Below are 25,547 nucleotides of genomic sequence, written 5' to 3' on the forward strand. Positions count from 1 at the left end.
TTTCATTTAGCATAATGTTTTCAAGGTTCATCTATATTATAGCACGTGTCAGAATTTCTTTCCTTTTCAAGGCTGAGCAATATTCCACTCTATATATGTACCGAATTTTGTTTATTCATTCATCATCCATCAATAGACACTTGGGTTGTTTGGTATAGATATTTTTAAGACAAGAAAAATATCTGTTGTTGCATTCTATGCATTACTTTCACTAATTATACAATGTATTCTCTGGTTCAAATGAAGAGAAATATTATAAAAACTCATAGAAATTGGTTCCTTTTAAAATAAATTCAATACAATAAACAGAAAGAAATTCTAGAAAATTTAGCTTGTGTTCTCAACATGATTCAAAAGAAGGTCGAATCTTTGAAACTATGTAAGAGAGTGATAAAGAATGAAAAAAAGGGCATTAGGGAGATAATGGGGGCCATTGTCTTACTGAAACAGATATATGACTTAGAAACTGTGGGAAGAAGAATTACTGAATGAGAAGACAACCTTAGAAAATTTACTCCAAACTTAATGGAAATAGGAAATGAAAATAGATTTAAAAAAATAATAATACTTAGAGATTAAACCTACAGACAACAATTTTAAAAAAAGAGAGAGAGAGAAAGTAGTAATTAATGAAATTAAGGATGAAAACATTTCCCGATTAAAAAAATACACTTCTTCCAGGCAGGTACCACTGTACCTTTGTTGAGTCCTACCTTCACACAGCCACAGATCACTTTGTAGCTTCTACCAGGTGGCCCTGGGATCAGCAAGACAGTGGCAGACCAAAGCATACACCGGAGCCCCTCCTAAAGAGCCCCTGAAATGAAATATCTGATGGATAGCTTTAGATAATACCAGAGCATGAAACAATTAGCTCCACAAATGACACATGCAAAGAGAGGACTCAACAGTCACCAGAGCCCCACTAAAGTGAATCTGGTTCTATGGCACAACCCCAAACAAAATTTCATCCACTGTAGTCAGTGCCAGTCCTCACAGCCAGTCATCCTGAAGGTAAATCCCACCCACTGATGTGCCAATAGCAATCAAGGCCCAACTACAACAGGAGGGCATACACAATATATGCTAGGGACACCCCTGGAGATCCTGGCTGAGATGATAAGGGAGGCTGCACTGTTGGGCCTCGCAGGACACCTACTATATAAGGCAACCTTTCCAAGATGGGAAATGTGGCATATATACATAATACATAGAAGCAAAAACAGAGATACAGCCAAAATAAGGACTCAAAGAAACATGTCCAAATGAAAGAACAGGACAGAAAAAAAAAAATTAAACAAAATGAAGAAAAGCAATCAACTAGATATAGAGTTTAAATCACTAGTTATAAATGATCAATAAGCTGAGAGGAAGAACAGATGACCTGAGTGAGAACTTACAAAAAGAGACAGAAAGTCTGAAAAAAAAAAGTCAGAAATGCAGAATATAAGAACTGAAATAAATAATATATTACATGGACTCCATAACAGATTTTATGAAGCAGAGGGTCAAATCAGAAATTTGGAAAACAAAGTATTAGAAAACACACAATCAGAGCATCACCAAGAATAAAGAATTTTTTAAAATGAGTATAGTTTAATGAGCCTCTGGGATAACATTAAGCATAACAAAATTTACATCACAGGGGTACCAGTAGGAAAAGAGAGAGAGCACACAATTGAAAATCTATTTGAATAAATAATGATGGAAAACTTTCTGGAGAAGAAAGTGCAGACAGTGCTAAATCAAATGAACCCAAAGAGGCCCACACCAAGATACATCGTAATTAAAATGCCAAAGGTTAAAACAGAGAGAAATCTGAAAAGCAACAAGACAAAATAGTTAGTTACCTATGAGGGAGCTCCCATAAGACTGTCAGATTATTTAACAAAAGGAACTTTGCAAGCCAGAAGAGACTGGCATAAAATATTCAGAGTCATTAAAAGTGAAAACCTGCAACCAAAATACTCTAGTCAGCAAGCCTATCATTTAGAATCAAAGGATAGATAAAGAGCTTCCCAGACAAGTAAAAGCTAAAGAAATTAATCACCACCAAACTAGTATTACAAAAAAAATATGTTAAAGAGACTTTTTTAGAAAAAGAAGATTAAACAGATAAAAATATGAGTAATAAAATGGCAATAAGTACATACCTCTCAGTAATTACTTAAAAAGTAAATGGATTAAAGGTTCCAGTTGAAAGACATGGAGTAGCCGAATGGATTAGAAAACAAGACTCATATATATGTTGCCTATAAGAGATCCACTTCAGATTGAAACATACACAAACTGAAAGTAAAAGATGGAAAAAGATAATTCATGCAGATAGAAAAAAAATAGAGTAGCAATACTTACATCAGACAAATAAGACTTTAAAACAGAGTCTATAAGGGACAAAGAACATTACATGATGATAAAAATATCAATCCAACAAAAGGATATAATGCTTGTAAACATTTATGCACCCAACATAGGAGCACATAAATATGTAAAGCAAATATTGACCAACAAAAAGAGGGAGAGATTGACCGTAATATCCTTATAGTAAGGGATTTTAGCTCCCCATCGATGCTGTTGAAATGATGTTCTAGACAGAAAATCAACAAAGAAATAGGGGCTTTATATGACACATTAGACCAGATAGATTTAATAGATATATTTAGAACATTTCATCACAAAGCAGCAGAATGTACATTCTTTTCAAGTGCACATAGAACCTTTCCAAGATATACCACATGTTAGGCCACAAAGCAAGTCTCAATAAATTTAAGAATATTAAAAAATATCCAGCTTTCTTCTCTGACCAACTGGTATGAAACTAGAAATCAGTTTCAAGAAGAAAACTAAAAAACACACAATTACATGGATGCTCAATAACATGCTACTAAACAATAAATGAATTTACAATGAGATCAAAGAAGAAAAAAAAAGATACCTTGAGACAATAGAAGATGAAAACATAATGACCTCAAATCTATGGGGCAAAGGAAAAGAAATCCTAAGAGAGAAATTCATAGCAATACAGGCCTACCTCAAGAAACAGAAAAATCTCAAATAAATAATCTAAGATATATTTGAAGAAACTACACAAGGAACAGCAAACAAAGCCCAAAGTGAGTAGAAGAAAGAAAATAATAAACATCATGGTGGAAATAAATAAAATGCAGAAATTAAAGAAATAATACATAAGATAAGTGAAACCAAGAGTTGATTCTTTGAAAAGATAAAATTGATAAACCTTTAACTAGACATATCAAGAAGAAGAGAGAGAAAACTCCAATAAATAAAATTAGAAAGAGAAGTGACACTGATACCACATAAATACAAAAGATTTTAAGAAAATGCTATGAACAATTATATGCCAAAAAATTGGACAATTTGGAAGAAATGGGTATATTCCTAGAAAAATATAGTTTTCCAAGACTGAGTGAAGAAGAAACAGAAAATCTGAACTGACCAATTACTACTAACAAAATCAAATCTTTTATCAAAATATCATAGAAAACAGAAGTCCTGGACCAGATTGCTCTATAGATGAATTTTACAAAACATTCAAAGAAGAATTAACAGCTATTCTCAAGCTATTTCAACATATTGAAGAAGAGGAAAGAAAAAAAATATTTTTAAAAGACCACTATTGCCAATGTCCAAAACAGACCAAGAAATTACAAAATAATAGATAATTATAAGCTGATATCCTTGATGAACATAGAGGAGAAAATCTGCAACAAAATTTAGCAAACCAAATTCATCAATACATTAAAAAGATCATGCACCATGATCAAGTTAGACTTATTTCTGGGAAGCCTTGTTGGTTTAATAATTGCACATCAATTGTGATACACCACATACACAAATTGAAAGATAAAAATTATATGATCATATCAAGAAATGCAGGAAAAGTGTTCAACAAAATCCAGAATCCATTTATAATAAAAACTCTCAGTAAAGTGGAAATAGAGAGAACATACCTCAACATAATAAAGGCCATATATGAGAAGCCCACAACGAACATAATACACAATGCAAAAAGCTAAAAGTTTTTCTTAAAATCAGGAACAAGACAAAGATGTTCATTTTCACTACTTTTATTTAACATAGTATTCAAAGTTCTAACTACAACAATCAGAAAAGAAAAAGGAATAAAAAGCATCCAGATGGAAAGGAAGATTTTAAACTGTCATTTACAGATGGCATAATATCGCATATAGAAAATGCTAAGAAATCCACCAAAAAAACTATTAGAAATTATAATAGAATTCATTAAAGTACCAAGATACAAAATTAATATTTAGAAATCAATTGCATTTTATATACTAAAAACAAACTCTCAGAAAGAAATTAAGAAAACAATCCCATTTATAATTGCATCAAAAAAGTAAAATGCTCAGATGTAAATTTAACCAGTAGGTAAAAGCCCTGTACTTGGAAAAGTATGACATTCAAAAAAAAATTGAAAAAGGTATAAATAAATGGAAGCATATATCATGCTCATGGGTAGGATGAAATTAACATCATTAAATGTCCATTTACCCAAAAGCAATCTATAGATTGAGTGCAAGCCCTATCAAAATACCAGTGAATTTTTGCACAGAACTAGAACAAATACCGCTAAAATTTATATGATACCATAAAGGACCCCAAAGAGAATGGCAATCTTAAGAAAGAACAAAGTTGGAGGTTTCATACTACTGGATATTAAACTATAAGTGTGTAGTAATTGAAACAGCATGGTACTGGTATAAAAACAGATACATAGATCAATGAAACAGAATGGAGAGCCTAGAAATATACCCGCATCAAATGGTCAATTCACCCATGACAAAGGAGGCAAGATATACAATGGAGTAATGACCGTGTCTTCAGTAAATTCTGTGGAGATAACCAGACAGATATATACAAAATAAAAAAAAAAATAAAAAAAAAATAAACCACTTTCTTACTACATATAGAGGAATAAATTCAAAATGGATTAAAGACTTAAATGTAAGACCTAAACGATAATACTTATAGAAGAAAACATATGCAGTAAACTTTCTGACATTGTTCTTAGTAATATAGTTTGGATATATCTCTAGGCGAAAGAAACAATAGAAAAAATAAACAGATGGGACAATTTCAAACTAAAAATGTTCGGCACAGTGAAGGAAACCATCAATAAAATGAAAAGGGAGAAAATAGATCTGATCAGGAGTTAATATAAAAAATATATAGGAGAAAAAAATGACATAGAAAAGGCTCTGCCTATTCCTCTGGTGACTAAATCAGAGTTATGATGGAAACAAGGAGCAGCACCAAGGAAAACTTGCCTGAGATGTAGATGAACAAGCCATACAACTAGGGAGAAATTCAAGAAATCACCCTGCAACAGCAGAACGTAGGATGGGGTGAGCATGTGGAGCTGCCCCATCTCCAGTGACTGAGTGAGATGGGGCAGCTCCACATTAAGTGAGGGTCACGGTAAAACTCTCTCAGTACAGAAGTGTTGGAGGTATCCATTGTTTCCTGTTGAGCCAATGCAGGAACACAGCTCTGCTGTAGACATGACATCATCAAACTGATAACAGAGATCACTCTGCCCAGAGGATTCCCTGAAACCCCGCCTTCCCCAACTAGCAGCCCCACCCAAGTACATCTAGGAACTCCTTGCTGAGCAGCGTCTAGATTCACATTGGAAGCAGCTGGCCTCCATTTCTGGCATGGCCTTTTGAGATAACTACAAGCACAACATCTGTCGATTGCTTGTTGAATCTTAACAGGTGGCCCTGGAGGGGCAAAGAGTTGGGCTAAATTTGGCTTGCAGCTGAACTCCTTTCAGGACTGTGCCACTGGATGCCTACTTCATAAATATGAATAAGACTAGAAGACTTAGGATCTTTGCTTAGAAACAGACATGGAAAGGCAGCCAAAATGGGAAGACAAAGAACCAGAAACCATATGAGAGAACAGAACCGAGATCCAGATATAATGGAGTCAAGTAATCTAACAGATGCAGAATTCAAAACACCAGTTATAAAATGCTCAATGAACTTTTGGGAACTATAGATAAATTCAGTGAGAACTTCAACAAAGATACAAAAAACATAAAAATGGAAATGGAATTTGTAAGAGGGAACCAGTCTGAAATGAAGAACACATTACCTGAGATGAGAATTATATTAAATGGAATAAACAAAGGAATAAACAAAGTGAATAAAGAAAAGGATCAAATACCCTATCTAGAGAACAGAAAACCAAGGACACACAATCAGAATGGCAAGAGATGAGATGCCAAGACTACAAAAATAATTTAAAGAGCATATGGCACACTATTAAGTGTCCAAATATCCATTTAATCAGTGTAACTGAAGAAAATCAAGATGTTGAACAGCTGTTTGAAGAAACAATGATGGAAAACTTCCCTAACCTGGTGAAGAAAGTGGACATAAAACCCTAGGAAGCTTAGATAATTCCAAAAATCAGGGATCTAAAGAGGCCTGCATCAATACACATCATAATTAAAATTCCAAAGTTTAAATACAAAGAGAATATTAAAAGCAGCAAGAGAAAAACAGTTACTTATAAGGGAAAATCCATTAGACTAGCAGCTGATTTCTCAAAAGAAACTATATAAGGCAGAAGGGCTTGGCAAAAAATATTTGACAGGATGAAGACCCATGATCTACAACAGAGGATAATTTATTCAGCCAAGCTATCATTTAGCGTTGAAGAACAGATAAAGAGCTTCCAGACAAAAATAAGGTAAACGAATTTATCAGTACCAAGCCAGTATTACAGGAAATGTTGGAGAGACTTCTTTAAGAAGAAAAAACATATATCAAAAACAGGAATAAAGAATGGTAACAGCTACATTGTTATCAATAAGTATCTCACCTGGAAAAAGATCAAGGGCTCCAACTAAAAGATAGAGTGGATGAATGGAAAGGAAACAAGCCCCCTACATTTGGATATTGCTTTGATGGACCTAGAGGTATTTAAGTCAGACAGAGAAAGATAAACACTATATGATTTCACTTATATGTGGAATCTAAGGAATAAAAAGAACAAACTAATCAAAACATACTCACAAATATAGTAGACAGTTTGGTCATGGACAGAGGGTAGGGGGTTTTGGAGGGTTAGGAGAATGGGGTGAAGGGTTAAGAAGTACAAATTAGTAACTCATAGATGGTCGTGGGGATGGGGAGCATGGCATAGGGAATGCAGTTAGCATTAATATGTTGGCTAGGTGGAGGGTCAGGAGAGGGAGGGAGAAATTAGAGGGATCATTTTACAAACTATATAGATGTCTAACCAATATACTGTATACTTGAAACTAATGAAAATAAATAAATTTGTGTGTGTGTGTGAATATATATATATATATATATATATATATATATATATACACACACTTCATGCTACCAAACACAAAAAAGCAAGCAATCTGATTAAAAAATGGGCAGAGGACCTGAATAGACTTTTATTAAAGAGGATATGCAAATTGCCAATAGACATATGAAATGATGTTCAACATCTCTAATTTTCAGAGAAATGCAAAATAAAACCACAATGAAATATCACCAAATGGCTATCATAAATAAATCAATATACAACGAGTGTTGGTGAGGATGTGGAAAAAAGGGAACTCTCATGCACTGCTGATGGGATTGTAAATTGCTACACACACTATTAAAAAAATTTATGGAGTTTTCTCAAAAAATTAAAAAAGAACTACCATATGACCCAGCACTCACAACTAGGTATCTATTCAAAGAAATCTAAACACAAATTTGAAGAGATATATGCATCCCTGTGTTCATTGCAGCATTATTCGCAATAGCCATGATATGGAAGCAACCCATGTCCATTAACAGACTATTCGATAAAGAAGAGGTACATATATTTAATTAATATTACTCAGCAATATAAAATAATGAAATATTACCATTTGTGACCTTACAGATGGACCTAGAGCAGATTATGCTTAGTGAAGTAAATCAGACAAAGACAACTATATGATTTCACTCATATGTAAAATTTAAAAAATAAATAAATGAAAAAATGAAACAGAAGCAAACTCGTAGATGCTGCCAGGTGGAAAGAAGTGTTGAGGGGCTGGGTGAAAAAAGTGAAGGCATTAAAAAGTACAAATTGGCATTATAAAACAGTCATGGGGATATAAGTACAGTGTAGGGAATATAGTAAATAATATTATAATAATGATGTATGGTGTCAGGTAAGTAGTAGACTTATCAGAGGGATTACTTTGTAAGTTATATAAATGTCTAACTACTACACGTCACCTGAAAGTAATATAGTATTGAATGTCAACTGTAATTTAAAAAATATTTTAAAAAATTAATTACACTTTAGACTTACAATTGAAAATATTAATCATATTTCAGATATCTGGAATATATCATAAAATTTATATGTAAACACATAAATAAGAAGGAAAAAATAATAATCCAACATGCAACAAGCTTCCAGAACTACACAGTCACATATTTTTGGAAGATTTTTTGAACTGAAGAATTCTATGAACAAGCAGGAAAAACTGTCAAGATACCTAAAACAACAAAAACCAATAAACTTTGTCCCCTCCCTACCACTTAACTGAACAAGATAACTATTTAAAGGAAAAGTTTTGTTTTCTACTGTATTAACATTTAATTGAAGGCTAAGAAATTTCAAATATAAGAATCCTGATTCCATATTTGCAACTTTCAACTCCAGTATTTGATTTAGTGGTCACGCTCTGGAAAAAAATTTCCCTTCAGGGAAAAAGTCTTGAGAGAAAGGAAATTCTTACTTCCCAAGGATCTCATAGAGTTGAAATAAATGACATCTGACCTGTAATAAAAGTGAATGAAAGCAGTGTAAAAAGCATTTTTGTAGGTTGGAGACACCTGGGACTTGGAAGGGCGAGCTCAGTTCCTCCCCAGCTCAAGCAGAAAAATAACTCCTGGCCACACATGGTGAGATGAAGGTCAGAGAAAAATACAGCCCAGGCCAGCTTTCTCTCCATATCCAGAGAAGCTGTCCTTGTCTCGCACCAGCCACGTTTTCGAACTTAATTAGCACTTCTGCAGGTATCATGTACACTGAACTATCATCAGTACTTTTGCCTTTGTTGGTTTATGAAGATGGTGAAGTTCAAATTGATTAAAAAGCTCTTAGCTTCCTTGCTTCAAAACACAAAACAAGACTGACCCAAGAGGTCAAACATTCTCATTGCACTTACTCAAGAGCTTATTGTTAACTCTGCAACCTCACTTTGCCACCTCACAATAATTAATCTGTTCTGATGGATCATTAGATTCTACCTCCTTGAACCACCTAAATTGAGCTGTGACGGGCCCCTGGATTTAAGGTGCTGTTGCTGAGAGGGAACCAAGACCCACACCTTTTTTATTTTATTTTATTATTTTATTTTATTTTTTGCAAGGCAACCCTTGGTTGACCTCACAGGACCTTGCCAGCTTACAATCTCTTATTTTTTATTTCTTAATAAGACTACTGGTCTTCCTAAGTGGTCTCCCATCCAAGTACTAACCAGGTCTAACCCTGCTTAGGTTCCGAAATCAGACGGGATCGGGCTCATTCAGGGTGGCATGGCCATAGACAAGATCCACACCTTTAGATCAGGGATCTTCCCCGATGATAGTGTCATTATGTTAAAGATCAAATCCTTGCATTTTAATGCACAGAGATTATTTTTTCTCCTTTGGAGTTTTCCTATGTTACTTATAACGAAGATGACAGAAGCCCTTAAATTAGTAGCATTATCAGGTATGTTGTCAGAGTCTCCCAGTTAAGGGCCCTGTTTGTGCTCATGCCAAAAGGAAGTCAGAATTACAAGGCACTCCTATGATCAAAAGCAGAAGTCTGGTCCTCCTTGTCCTTCTTGTACCTCCTCCAGGGCTATGAATAATTTCTCTGAATGCAACCATCTTTTATGGAAAATGGCTGCTTGGTCAGAAGCTAAATAATGATGACTGCATTTCACAGGAAGTTGGTAGAACCTTAGCATAAATGCTTTAGTTTATGGGTATGTTTATTTATACATCCAAATAGATGCATATACACATAGTCATTAATAGCTTGCTTTAAAGAATACCTTGAGTTTAAATGGAGCCTATTTAATTTTATTGGCCATATATGTGTGTTACACTTTCAAATTAAAAAAAAAAAATCTTGCTTGCTTAAAGTCATCAACATTAAACTAAGATTTTTTTAAAAAAAAAATCTAGCTATTTGAATTTTTTTCCTTTCTAGACCCTTCATTTCTAGAAATTTCTAAGCCTTTTATAAGAGCTAATATGAGGTAAGTTTGCTTTCCTGTATGCATAATGACTATTGAGTGAGGAGAGACAGGGACTTGTCAGGAGGAGGTTAACTCAAGAGCAGGGAAATCTAACTTTTCAAAGAGCTACTTATAATCTGTTTTATAAGCAATCACATGGTTTATAGGTGGAGCTCTCCCAGATAACCTACCTTGGGAAGATTTTGCATTGTTCTCTCAGAAGTCCCAAACAAGCATTGTTGAAGCACTTTGAACTGAAAAGAAAGTATGGACAATCTATATTCTAGATGTAGGACGTGGAGGTTATTATTACTTATGAGTATGTGTGTGTGCATTTGTATGTACGATCCTTGTTGAACTAATAGGAAAGGAAGTTAAGATCACGTTGAAGTCAAACAGAACTGATTCAAATCCCTGCTCTCCTAGTTAGTAGTTACACAGCTATACAGCTGTTTGAAGGAGAGAAATGCACTCTTTCAGGCCCATAGGATATCCAACCCCACAGTAATATGGGCATCTTTTCTGTATTCCTTCATATACTTAGTTTTCACTCTTTCTTTCTCAAAAAATATAGAGAAAGGATGAAATAAAGAAATGAATGATAGCATTTTGTCATAATTTTTCTTCTAATTTTGGTTGTGCAAATTAAAATTGGACCAATGCTTTTCATTTAGTATGCATTTCTGGCCGAATATTTTTTTAAATACCTCATTACCCTATATTTCCTAAATAATAAATAGAAATGCCAAAAAGTTGAGATGGGTTTATACTACTGACCATCAGTGTTATTCATGTAGAGTTAGGATGCAAAAGTGGGAGTTATGGGTCCTGAGTTCTGTCCTCTATGAGTCTAATCCCAAATATGAGCATTGACCACTGTTCTTATTTTCCAGGATTGTACTACAATAAGCTAAAAGATAATCTTGTTGTGATTCTTTGTGGATTCCATATTCATATAAAAGAGATGATCTATTCCACACCCTGACTTGTTAGTTCCTAACACCAACCTGTCTTAGCCATTGACTCCCATGGTTTTGCTGTAGGTCTCACAATACCAGTGACTATATCACTTCCAAATTTTCAGTTCCAACTACACCACTCTTTAACCACCACTTCTTACCTTTACAACTCACTTCTCTATTATTAATGTATTTTACTTCCATCCTTAGCTAAGATTCCATCATATATTGTTTGCCCCTTTATCCCTCTGTCGCTCTCACCTGGCAAAATCCAACACTGATTAAACTCAATTCTTTCTACTCTTTACTTGCCTTTAGTCAGCAGAATAGTCTTCCTTTAGTCGTAATAAGTAGAATTAAAGCAGTTTTTTCTCCAACTACAGATCTTGAGAGCCCTCTAACACTCCTCTGAAGCATTCCATCTTTCCCACATTTAGAGAAGGCTGTTTTACACTTTCTTTTTTCCTCAAACTTACAGCACCCTTCCTCTCCCCACTGGCAGTTGATTATATGCCCTTTTCACTGAGAAAATGGAGGCAACCATTATATAATCTAATTGTCTGTACATAAACTCACACATTATGCTTCCCTTCCAGTTACAACTGTATCATTTTTTTTCCATTTGCATGCAGGAAACTATCCCCTCTTGCCCTCTAAGAAATTCTGATTCTGAGATCAGAATTGGTATCTCTAAGTAGAGATCTATTACCTCTAGGAATTAGTCTTTCTGTACTGTAAAGTCAATTATCTTCTCTACTCAAATTTTCTCATCCCATCACATAACGCTTCTGCTCAAATCTGGCTTTTTTTCATACAACATTTTTGCAGAGCCATTAAGTCTCTGCCTAGCTCTGCCTCCTCCTTCTCCACTTAATTCTAACCTCACTGGTTGTCTTTCTGACCCTTGAATACATCAAACTGATCTGCCCCCAGGGCCTTTGCACCTTGTCTTGTTTCTCTGCTTGCATTATATCTCCCAGATATTTAAATGATTTACTTCCTCTCTTCATTTAGGCTTTTTCTCCAAAGTCACCTCTTCAGAGCAGCCTTTCATAACCACCCTATCAAAAATATTCTTCACACACCTCCAGTCACTCTCCATACTCTATTATGCTTTGTATTTATTCATGTTGCTCATGTTGTAACTTGTTTGTGTTTGTTCCCCCTAATTGAAATGTAGCCTTTAGAGTCAGAGACCTGCCTGACCTATTCAGGGTTTTCCAGCACTGGCTAGAACAGTACCAGGCACATGGCAGGCACACTATAAAACATTTGTACCTAATAAGCATGAGTACAAGCCCTGCTCAACTACTTAATAACTTGGTCTTAAATAAGTTATTTAACTTCTTTGGTACTCAATTTCTGAATCTACAATGATAATGCAGATAGGTGATAAAAATAAAACCCACTGCATAGGACTGTTGAAAGGTTCTCTAGGATGAGATAAAATAATGCTTGTGATGCTCTCAGCACTTGTCCAGCATCAATAAGTATACAGTAAGTGTTAATTAATATGATGAGTCTCCTGAGCTGCATCTATAATTGTTTCTCTGTAGGACTACTCCAACTCTTTAGTTGAAAAATACATAAGTTTCAGCTTCAGTATAATACAGAGAAGCTAAATACATATTTGACAATATATAGAAGTTAGAAAGTGACAAAAAAATGATACTACCTATTAAGAAGACCCTAGTTCCTACGTTCAATATGTTTCTTTAAAGGAATTCACTGCCCCTAGAATAGTACCTATGAAATGGATGGTTGGATGGATGGATAATAGTCAAAATGATGACTGAACTATAAATATTATTTTAACAAATATTTGTAAGAACTAGATTGGAATGACTATGGATTACTTATAAAGTAGAATTGAGTATTATTATTTAGAGAATTTGTCTCTGAAAACCACAACTTAGGCAACCAGAGGGTGAGTCTCGGCTTCCACATAGACCCTGGAAATACAGAAGGAGATAGGTGTGAGGTTTTTGAATACTGACCAGTATTTAATGGAAGAGCAAGAACTCTTTTGCCATATGTGAAAGAAGGGGAAATATCCACTCATCACATGATCACTCATCACTTGTAGGGAGCAGGAACTCCCATGACACATCTGGAGGGAATGCAAGTGCCTGGGCCTAACAGCAAGCACATTCTTGGACCTGAGTGGGTTTTTGCTTCTTTCTCTCAGGAGATGAGCATCCTTGTGGCATGTCATGAGACAAAAAAAAACATTATACTAGAGAGAAATGCACATTTTTGCCTAGAACTTAAATATATTTTCATATGGGAATACCTGTTAGAAATTTCAAAGCAAATCAATGAGCAGAAAATGGTTCGTGTGAAAGAAAAATCATTTTATAGGCATCTTTTCATGAGCATCTTTTGTTTAGTGAGTAAACATTATCCCAGTTTCATGGTATATGCAAGTGGATGAACTAAGCTTATCCCTCCCTGGGAAGGTTGTCTGTTTAGTCATGGGAATCAGTGGCTGCAAACAGCTCTGTCCAAGCAAATGCAGTTCCTTTTTTTTTTTTTTCCACTAAACAGACTGTTGACCCAGATGGAATAGCAACTGACATACTTCCTATGATTTAATTTACCCAAATGTTTTGCAATAAATTAATAGCTGTTGTTACAAAGTAGAATTAAAGCAATTTTCCCTCCAACTTCATATGCATCTAAGCATATGAACTCTTATCACTCTGGACTTACTGGTGGTAAAAACAAAACCAAGTCTGGAAGAACAATGACTTTGAGGAATTTCATAATCTGTAAGAAAAAGGTTCTAAATTTGAAGAGAATGCAAAGAGATTGCATTCAAAAGGACTCCTCTTTTTCTCAACACCCTCTTCCAGTCAGTCACTAGGTTCTATTCATTTACCACTTAAGGGTACAAGGCTCTGTTCTCCTCACCATCCTCCCACTGTACTGTCAGAACCCTCATTGTGGTTCATTTCGGCTGCCTTTGAATTAGTCTCTCTGACTTCATTTTACGCCTTATAACTTTGTGGTTCTCAGGCTGGGGTATACCTCAGGACTTACCTGGAAAGCTTTAAAAAGGACAGATACCTTCCTTGCCTCCAGAGAGTCTTCTTTACCTGGTCTGGAGAGGCCTGTTGCCCTAGGGAAGCAGGGCTTCAATGTGCAATCTAAGTGTTGCACTACCTTGTTCAGAGCATCTCCAGTCATTTACAATGAGAATGTATGACTTTTTAAAACAATTTTATTATTAAAAAATGTTATTTACTAAAAAAACAAAAACAAAAACAAAAACCTTTGAAGGCTTTCTCTTGCCTTTGTAGTAAAATTCAAATTCCTAAACATAACTACAATAAAAAAGAAATAAAAATAAAACATAAATAAATTGCAATATTCAAGACATGGTATAAACAGCCTCCATTTCCTGTCCTATGTAGAGTCTCATGGCACCACATGTTCAAGCCCAGGGATGTGGCAGAAACTTGTGGCTCCCAGAACACCAGGCTAGTTTGCATTTTCCTGCCTTGGTTTCTACAATTTCCTCTGCCCTCAGTGTCCTTCTTCCCCTGGCTCATTCCTTTCCATCCAGAGGTACACAGTTCAGGAATCTTCAGTCTCCAGAGCAAACCTCAGCCATAACTTCCAACTGCATAGTAGTGAAACGGTCCATTAACCTGTCAAATATCAGTTCCTGAGGATAGAAGTTCCCTACAACGCTCCCAGGCTCAGGATAGATGACAGTGGGCAAGCCTTCTCCTGTGGTACACATAGCAGCCACTTGGCACCACCTCTCTAACTACCCTTCTCACCTCAAGCATTTTTTGTGGCACCCTCACCATACTTCTCTTCCCATTTGCACCCACTTTTGGAGTATATTTTAACATGGTTTGATATTAGTAAAATATGACCTATCAATGCATAAGCACACAAAATGATTACAAATATGGAGGAACATGGGGTCATAAAAGTTACTTCAAAAGAAGTTATCATTCAAGGAGACTTGAGAGGTAAGCTTTATACATATATTAAATAACATAAATTACTCTACAGACTATATGTTCTATATTACATATACACATGGTTTTAAAAAGTTGAGAAACAATAAATTCATTTTTAGACCATAGGTTAGTTATATTTCCAAATAATATAGTTAATATACTTTACCTTCCAAATACCTTTCCAAATATTTTAAATTTAAAGCAATGGATCCAATTGTTAAGCATGAGCTCCCCATTTCTTGCCCCTACAAAGTGTCCTAAAATTCTGGAAACACAGAGAAAATTCTGTGTATGTGCACTTGTGCATTCACAGCCTCTGCCTTCCTACAGGAAGGAGTTCAGGCTATTTACAGAATACATGAACACATACTTTTAACCAGTAAAGACTGAGGCTCTGGGATCAGATGAGCATGTCTGTAATAATGGTGGGCACACATTTTTTCAGTGGCTGTGGTAGGGCTAATCTCTGTGGGTTAAAGTGGCCCTTACTAAAAGAGAAACAATGCCAGTTTACAATTCATGGTTTCTGTGGATGAAAACTGGCCACAGTGGCTTAGGAGAACTATAACTATTGTTAGTTCTATAATCCGATAGATATTCCTCCCAAGGCAAAAGAATGTCTTGCAAATGACCTCTGGCTTATAAAAGAAATAGAGTAAAGAAGGTTATATTAGTTTCCTGTTGTTATGTAACAAATCACTACACGGTTAACAGTTTAATATGACAAATATTAGCTCATAAATCTATAGGTCAGAAGTCCAGGGCAGTATGACTCTCTGCTCAGTGTATTGGAAGGTAAATACCTGAAATCAAGATGTCAGCCAGGCTGTGTTCTCATCTGGAAGTTCTAAGGAAAATCCTGCTTTTGAGCTCAATCGTGTTGGAAGAATTCAGTTCCTTATGGTGTAGGACTAAACTTCCCATGTCCTTACTGCCTCTTCAGCTTCTAAAGCTGCCCAGATGCCTTTCCCCACAGCCCCCTCCATCTTAAGCAAGCAATGGCAAAGTCAAATCCTTCTCACTTTGAATCTCTGACTCTCCCCATCCTCTCTCTCTCTCTGACCTCTAGACCCAAATTTAAAGAGCTCATGATATTACATTAGGACCACCCATATCTTTCTTTCTCAGAGTCAACTGTGACATATAATATAACCTAATTATTGGAGTAACTCATAGTTCCTGGGATTATGAAGGCTTGTATACAGTGGCAGGAAATTTGGGGGTTCATCTTAAAATTCTGTCTGTCACGAAGGCTTCAGAAGCCCTTCTTGTCCTCCCAGGATTTGGGGGTTGAAGATAGAGGAGGAAAGAGAGTTGCCAAGTCATCCTAATTCAATCCAAATTTCTTAACTTCCCACATTATATAGAAGCCCATTCCCAGGGATGCAAATAGTTCCCAAAGAAGAGCCCTGACTCAAACAGTTTTTCTTCCCCATGAGCTACCAAATACTTGCTCTACATCCACTCTGATCCAAAATTAATCAGGTAGATGCTCCTAACTCCCTGAATATTCTCCTGTCTTCTGATGGAACCCTTCCAAAATTTCTGCCCACCCTCACCACCCTGCCTGCTTTAGCTCTGAGATCCCTAATCACAAACTTTGATCTCTCATCTGAGATTCGTGGGCTCTAAGTTCAGCTCCAAGGTGAGGAGGGGCATTTATCAGCTCTGTCATCTGGGCAAACTGAAGGGTGTAGATTGTAACATAAGCTCACTGTACTATTGCTGTTAGTTGTTATTTATTTCATTAAGGCCAGATTTTATTTACAAAATTATTGCAATAGCAGCTTGACGTGAATTTGTTGGAAAACTAGGGATAGAAAAATATAGACACGACTCGAAACATATTAAATTCATCTAGATGGGTGTGGCATACCAGACAATGCATTTGTTGTCCTGAGGTTGTGTTTATAATAGAGTGTGGCTAAGCAGAAAAATATTCTGTCCATATAGAAGGCACTGAGGCATCTTCCAGAATTACCTTTTGGTCATGTCTCTTTCTCATAGCCATTCAAGCAGGTTCCTTGTTTGACCTCTTTATGCTTCAATCTTCATCTATATTAGAAAAGCAAATATTAGACAGTCTGCTAACATAATTAACAATAAAAAATCAGAGGTTAAAAGACAAATACCAATATAAATAACAACATTGACCTAATATAGTTCATTTACCATATGTCAGCCTTAGTGCTAAGTGTTTTAAATACATCATCTTATTCAATTCTCAGGAGAACTCAGTGAAGTAGATTATGTTCTGGCCTCCATTTACTACAAAGGAACACTGATTGAACACTGCCCTGGGCCACATGATATGAGAAGTGGCTGGAAAAGAAAGATCTCTGACTCCAGCTCAGGCTCTGAACACCACATTGTACACTTGCCTATCAAAATCTCCATAAATGCCTGAACCATCCATCCACTCTAGACTGAGGAAAATTAATATCCATTCTTGAATTGTTCACCTCTTTGTAAAAAATTAATAAAACATTATTTGAATTAACATTCATTACTTAGAATCAATGAACCAAGTAATGAAGTTCCTATATGAAAAAGGAACTATATAAAATCTTTTTTAAATCAATGTCCAACACCAAAATTTTTGGTTAAATACCAGGGAAAAAAACAAACTATGGGAGTGATATCATTAAGATAGTGGTATATGAGACGTCAGCCTCTGTCTGCCCACAAAGGCCAACACTTAAACAGCTATCTATGAACAAAAAATAGCTATGGAAAAGCTGTGAAGTACACTAAAGAAACTTCAGCAGTACAGTGGAACAAAAACAAAGAGAGAAAGAGAAGGAAGAGGAGGAGAAGGAAAGGAAGAGGAGAAAATTAAAGAGTAGGCAGACAGGTGTTTTTGCCTGAATCATCTCATTCCCCAGGCAAGCACTGTTCAGTGCCAATGGAAAACTCCTCAGCTCTAAAGAGTTCCCCTTGCTGGGAAAGGAAGATCAGGGTAAGTGAACAGCTTGCCTAACCTTTCAGCCCACAAAGTTCCCATTTCGATGTTACCCTACCCATGCTGGCAAAGCTGAGAGGTGTAGAAAAAGCTAGGACCAAGGGAAAAAAGCAGGGTCTACCAATAGCAGCCACACAGCAGGAGTGATAAGGCTCACGGTGACCTGTTCTACAAAAAACTCCAGCAGCTTTCACCAGTGAAGAAAGAAGCAACAGCCAGCACAGCTGCCACAGAACCACTGCAGATTTTATCAGCTTTTGGTATTCCTGTTTGCTGATGTCAGCTGCCTGAGTCCCAGCTATATATTCCACCCTCCAGAAGCCTGGGAACCACACCAGCTGCCCAGTCCAGGCCTCCGTGGCTACACACAGCAGCCTTGACCTCAGCAATTAAACCCTACTGCCATGCATACCCTGGGAGCTAGCACCTCCAGCTATGTATCTGCATGCTGCTGCCCTGAACCCTATCACCAGTCTGCACTGTGAGAAAATGCCCAGGGGGAGACTGTGCAAGCATGGGAGAGCACATCCAACAACCAGAGTCCCAACAGCTGCTTGTGGACCCAAATCAGGCACTGTCTACTATCATTGGCCTGCACCACTACACTCAGTTGAAACTAGCCCCTCTAGCTGTGTGCCTGCATGTCCCAAGCCCAACCCCCATTTCTGGCCTCCACTGCCATGTACCTGTAACAACTCTTAGTAGCCACAGTAGTACATGTTGAGAGTCAGAGAATCTGCAGTTGGCTCCAGACCTTACTGCTTGCCCTAGCTCTTACCATTACATATGTGTTTGCAGTTAGCCCCTGCCACTGCACAGGTACCTGCAGCTGGACCCCACAATCAGGTGTATGAATGCTACCAGCTCTGGTGACCACCAATATCTATCCTGGTCCTAGTTGCTGGACCTAGAGGTGCTGCTGAGGACCCCAACAGCCAGGGCAGCCACAGTGGACCTCCCACAAAGTTGTTGATGCTGTGGATCCCAGTGGCCTGAGTCAAAGAGATGTTATGCCTCCCCTAAACTGCCACAAACTACCACATTTAGCATCCTGCAACTCCAGAACTCCCCCTCACCACCATCCACCACATATAGGTGAAAATCTTCCCTTACCGAAATCAGTCTATAAAGTCTGGAAGAGTTGATTGCTTCTTAAAATGCAGACACCTATGCAAGGCTATAAGGATCATGAGGGAAACATGACTCCACCAAAGAACACAAAGAACGCAAACTACCCCTAAGAAATGGAGATCCAAGGATAACCTGAAAAAAATTCTAAAGATATTTAGAGAACTACAAGAGAACATAAATAAACAACTCAATAATATCAGGGAAACAATACAAGAATAAAATATGAAATTCAACAAAGAGAAAGAAAACATAAAAAAAGAACCAAATAGAAACTTTGGAGCAAAGAATACAATGATCAAAAGAACTCAATAGAGAACTGATCTGACCAAGAAGAAAGGTGAGCCTGAAGACATATCATTTGAAATTATCCATCAGAAGAGTCCAAATTTTAAAAAAATGAAAAAGAGTGAAGAAAGTTTACATGATTTATGGCATCCCATAAAAAAGTATAAATTATTAGTTCCAGAAGGAGAAAAGGGGTAAAAGAGGGCAAAACAACAACAAAACAACAACAACAACAACAACAAACTTATTTAAAGATATAATGGCTAAGAACTTTCAATATCTGGGAAGAGTTTTGTATATCCAAACTCATGAAGCTCATAAGCACTAAAAATATCAACTTAAAGGGACCCTCTCTAAGACAATATAATAAATCTGTCAAAAATCAGAGAAATAGAATTTTAAGAGCAACAAGAAAAAATAAAATTTTAACTTACAAGAGAACTCTCTTAAGGCTATCAGAAGTTTTCTCAGCAGAAGCCTTATAGGAAAGGAGAACATAGGATAATATATTCAAAGTGCTTAAAGAAAAAAAAACTATCAACCAAGAATACTTTACCTGGGAAAGCAGTTCTGAAATGAAGGCAAGATAAAGACTTTCTCAGACAAAGAAAAGATGAGAGATTCATCACCACAACCTTACGAGAAATGCTGACAGAAGTTCTTCAAGCTGAAACAAAAAGATGTTAATAAGTAACACAAAAACCTGAAAATATACAGCACACTGGTAAAGTTTAGTATATAGTCTAATTCAGATATTCCAATACTATAATATATTAGAGTATTAACCATTTAACTTTAGTATAAAGGTTAAAGGACAAGAGTATTAAAATATGTATAGCTACAATATTTTTAATGAATATAAAATATAAGAGGTAAATAGTGACATCAAAAATATAAAAGGAGGAGGTATAGAAGTATAGAGTTTTATATATGATCAAAGTTAAATTATGAGCATAAAATAGGCAGTTATATCTATAAGATGTATTCTGTAAGCCTCATGGTCAACCAAAAATTTTAATAGATGCCCCAGTGGAGCCACAGTCCATGGTCTATGGCCATGCCACCCTAAATAAGCCCAATGTCTGATCCCGAAAGCTAAGCAGAGTCAGACCTGGTACTTGGATGAGAGACAATCTAGGAAGACCAGGTGCTGTAGGCATAAATAATAATAATTTTAAAAATTGCTATCAATTCAGAAAAGATAAAGGAAAGAGACTAAAACCATACCACTCTGGACAACATCAATTCACAAAGTAAGTCAGTAAGAGAGGAAGAAAGGAACAGGAGAATTAGAAAATGGCCAGGAAACAGTTAATATGATGGTATTAGTAGGTTCTTACCTATCAATAATTACTCTAAAGTAAATAGATTAAATTCCTTAATACAAAGATATAGAGCAGCTAGTTGAATAACAAAATAAGACCCAACTATATGCAGCCAACAAGAGACTCACTTAGCTTTAAGAACATATACAGGCTGCAGGTGAATTGGTGGGGAAAAGAAGATATTCCATGCAAGTGGAAGCCAAAGGAGAGCAGGGGTAGCAATCCTTATATAAGAAAAAAAAAATACACTTTATTTAAAAATTGTAACAAGACTCGAAAAAGTCATTATATAAAGATAAAAGTGTCTACTCATCGAGAAGATATAATAATCATAAATACATACCCACAACATCAGAAAACCTACATATATTAAGAATAGTAGCAGATCAGAAGGGAGAAATAAACAATACCATAATAGCATGAGATTTCAATACCCTAATATAACAATGGATAGATCATAGAGGCAGAAAATAAACAAGAAAATGTTGAGTTTAAACCATACTTTAGACCAAATGAATAAAACATTCCATCCAAATGAACTTAATAGCACATACAAAACCTTCCATCCAACAGTAGCAGAATACACATTTTTCTCAAGCACACATAAAACAGTCTCTAGAATAGATCATATGATAGATCACAAAAGAAGTCTTAGCAAGCTTAAAAAGACTTAAATCATACCAAGTATTTCTTCCAACCATAATGGTATGAAACTAGAAATGAATAAAAGGAAGAAGTCTAGAAATTTCAAAAATACATTTTAACAATGTTAATTCTTTTAGTCTATGAGCACAGAATATCTTTCCATTTTCTGAGCAACCAATAGGTCAAAGAAAAACTCGAAAGGAAAAATTTAAAAAAAAAACTTTAAACAAACAAAAATTAGAAACACGACATATCAAAACTTATGGGATGCTGCAAAAATAATTTTAAGAGGAAAGATTATAGTGTTAAATTCCTAAATCAAGAAAAAAGATATTAAATTTAATTAAATTTACACCTACAATAACTAGAAGAAAAACAAATGGAGACCAAAGTAAGCAGAAAAAGGAAATAACAAAGATCCAAGCAGAAATAAATGAAATAGAAACACAGAAAAAACAATAGAATAACAACTAGGAACCAATTTTTTTTAAAGGTAAGCAATTTGACAGATCTTTAGCTAGATTTAAACAAAGGGAGGGGGGCGGGTGGAGATCCAAAAAAGTAAAATCGGAAATGAAAGAGGAAAACTGATATCACAGAAGTATAAAGAATTATAAACTACTATTGTGAAGAATTATACAAAAACAAATTAGATCATCTAGAAGAAATAAATTTCTAAAATAAATAACCTACAAAATAGAATCATGAAGAAATAGAAAATTTGAACAGATCAATAAAAAATAATTGAATCCATGAGTAAAAACATTCCCCCCAAAAGCCAGAACCAGATATTTCCTCCAGTTATTTCTATCAAACTCTTTTTTATATTTTTAATTTTAATTAAGTTTATTGGGATAACATTGGTTACTACAATTATATAATTTTCAAGTATACATTATCATTTGACATCTATATATTTTATTGTGTGTTTGCCACCCAAAGTCCAGTTTCCTTCAGATACCATATGTTTGATCCGTTTTACACACTTCACTCTCTCCCTAAACCCAATATTTGCCCCCTCCCCTTTACCCTGTATAGTTCCACCCTCTTTCCCCACCCCACTACTAACCACTACTCTATAGTCCTCTGGTAACCACTAGCCTATAATCAATGTCCACAAGTCTCTGTTTGTTTGTCATGCTCATTTGTTGCTTTTAGGTTTATATCCCACATGTAAGTGATATGTGACTTTCAACTTTTTCTATCTGGCTTATTTCGCTTAGCATGATTATCTCAAGGTTCATCCATGTTTTACACATAGTAGTATTTCATCTCTTCTTATAGCTGAGTAATATTCCATTGTATGTATGTACCACAGCTTCTTTAGCCAATCATCTATCATAGGGCACTTTGGTTTCTTCCATGTCCTGGCCACTGTGAATAATGCTGATATGAATATCGGTGTGAAAATATCTTTTTGGCTATGGGTTTTTAAGCCTTTGGGGTAAAAACCCAGTAGAAGGATTGCTGGATTATATGGTAGATCAATTCTCAGTTTTATGAGGAAACTCTATACTGTTATCCATAGTGACTGTACCAATTTGCAGTCCCACTAGTAGTGTACGAGGCTTCTTTACTCCTCATCCTCTCCATATATGTTATTACATGTCCTGTTTATTATAGCTATCCTAACAGGTGTGATATGATATCTCATTTTGGTTTTGATTTGCATTTCCCTAATAGATAGCAATGTTGAGCATCTTTTCATATATTTCTTGGCCATTGTATGTCCTCTAGAGAGATGGTCTGTTCAGGTCTTCTGCCCATTTTTTGATTGGATCGTTTGTATTTTTGTTGTTATTAAGTTGTATGAGTTCTTTGTATATTTTGGATATTACGCTCTTACGGAAGATGATGTTTGCAAATATATTTTCCAGTTTGGATGGTTCTCTCTTTACCTTGTTGACAATTTCTTTTGCTGAGCAGAAGCTTTTTAGTTCAATGTAGTCCCTTTCATTTATTTTAGCTTTTACTTCCCTTGTTTTGAGGTCAAATTCATAAAATCCTCTTTAAGTTCAAGGTCCTTGAGTTTCATTCTTATGCTTTCTTCTATACATTTTATTGTCACAGGCCTTTGAATTAGGTCCTTAATACATTTTGAGTTAATTTTGTTGTGTGGTGATAGACAACAGTCTACTTTCATTCTTTTACAGGTGGCTTTGCAATTTTCCCAGCACTATTTATTGAAGAGGCCTTCCTTTCTCCACTGTATGTTTTTGGCTTTTTTGTCAAAAATTATTTGCCCATATAAATATGGGTTCACTTTTTGACTCCTGATTCTGTTCCACAGCTCCATGTGTCTGATTTGCTGCCAACACCATGCCTTTTTGATTACTGTCACTCTGGAGTATAATTTGAAGTCAGGCAGAGTGATACCTCCAGACTCATCCTTTTTCCTCAGTATGGCTTTTGAAATTTGGGGTTTTTTGCACTTTCATACAAATCTGATGATTTTTTGTTCTATTTCTTTAAAAAAGCCCAATGGGATTTTGATGGGGATTGCATTAAATCTGCATATTGCTTTAGGTAATATGGTCATTTTCACTATGTTGATTCTTTCAATCCAAGAACATGAAGTATCTTTTCAATTCTTTGTATCCTCTTCAATTTCTCTTAATACGGTCTTGTAGTTTTCATTACATAGGTCCTTCACGTGTTTCATTAAATTTATTTCTAGGTATTTTGTATTTTTTGTTGCAATTTCAAAAGGATTTTTTTCCATTTCTTTTTCTGATGCTTCATTATTAGAGTATAGGAATGGTATGGATTTTTGAAAGTTGTATCTTCTTCGATTTCTTTTAATGGGGTCTGTGGTTTTCATTATATACATCCTGCACATGTTTTGTTAAATTTATTCCTAGGTATTTTAAACTTTTTGTTGCAATTGCAAAAAAAATTATTTTTTCTGGTAGTGTTCTTGTGTAGTCTTTCGGGTTCTCTGTATAGATAATCATGTCATCCACAAATAGTAACAGTTTGACTTCTTCATTTCTTATTTGGATAACTTTTATATCTTTCTCTTGTCTAATTGCATTCACTAGGACCTCCAATTTTATATCGAATAACAGTGACAACAGTGAACAGACTTGCCTTGTTCCTGATCTTAGAGGGAGGTTTTCAGTTTTTTACCATTAAGTATAATGTTGGTTGAGAGTTTGTCAAATATGGCCTTTATTATGTTAAGGAACTTTTCTTCTATACTGATTTTTTTTTAAGTGTTTTGAGCATAAATGAATGCTGCATGTTGTCAAAGGCTTGTTCTGCATCTATTTATATAATTATATGATTTTTAGTTTTTAATTCATTTATGTGCTGTATTACATTAATTGATTTACATATGTTGAACCATCCCTGTTCCCTGGGATGAAGCCCATTTGGTTGTGGTGTAAATCTTTTAATCTTTTTAATATGTTGCTGTATTTGGTGCACTAGGATCTTATTTATGATTTCTGCATCTGTGTTCATGAGAGATATTGGTATGTAGTTTTCTTTTTTTGTGTTATCTCGACTAGGTTTTGGTATCAGAGTAATATTGGCCTCATAAAATGAGTTGGAAAGTCTTGCCTCCTCTTTGATTTTTTGGAAGAGTTTGAGGAGAACAGGTATTAAATCTTCTTTGAATGTTTGGTAGAATTCGCTGGGGAAGCCATTTGGTCCTGCATCTTTACTTTTTGGGGTGTTTTTGATAATTGTTTCAATTTCCATACTGCTGATCAGTCTATTTAGATTTTCCAGATCTTCTTGATTCAGTCTAGGAAGGTTGTATTTTTCTTAGTACTGGTCCATTTTTTCTAGGTTATTAAATTTGGTGTTATGTAATTTTTCATAATATTCTTGTATGATCCTTTGTATTTCTGTGATGTCAGTGATAATTTTCCCTCTTTCGTCCCTGAGTTTGTTTATTTGTGTCTTTTCTTTTTCTTCTTTAGTGAGTTTAGCCAGGGGTTTGGCAATTTTATTAACCTTCTCAAAGAA

The 25,547-nt window shown here is 35.4% G+C and overlaps 1 protein-coding gene and 1 pseudogene across 4 annotated transcripts in view; one reads left to right on the top strand and one right to left on the bottom strand.

Annotated features, from left to right (window-relative positions):
• HECW1 (HECT, C2 and WW domain containing E3 ubiquitin protein ligase 1) overlaps positions 1 to 25,547 on the top strand; it is a 455,900-nt gene that overhangs the window by 216,387 nt on the left and 213,966 nt on the right. The window lies entirely within an intron of this gene.
• LOC118611224 lies at positions 9,490 to 9,608 on the bottom strand (annotated as a pseudogene).

This window comes from Rousettus aegyptiacus, unplaced genomic scaffold, assembly GCF_014176215.1.
Source record: "Rousettus aegyptiacus isolate mRouAeg1 unplaced genomic scaffold, mRouAeg1.p scaffold_m13_p_13, whole genome shotgun sequence".
NCBI classification, from domain to species: domain Eukaryota; kingdom Metazoa; phylum Chordata; class Mammalia; order Chiroptera; family Pteropodidae; genus Rousettus; species Rousettus aegyptiacus.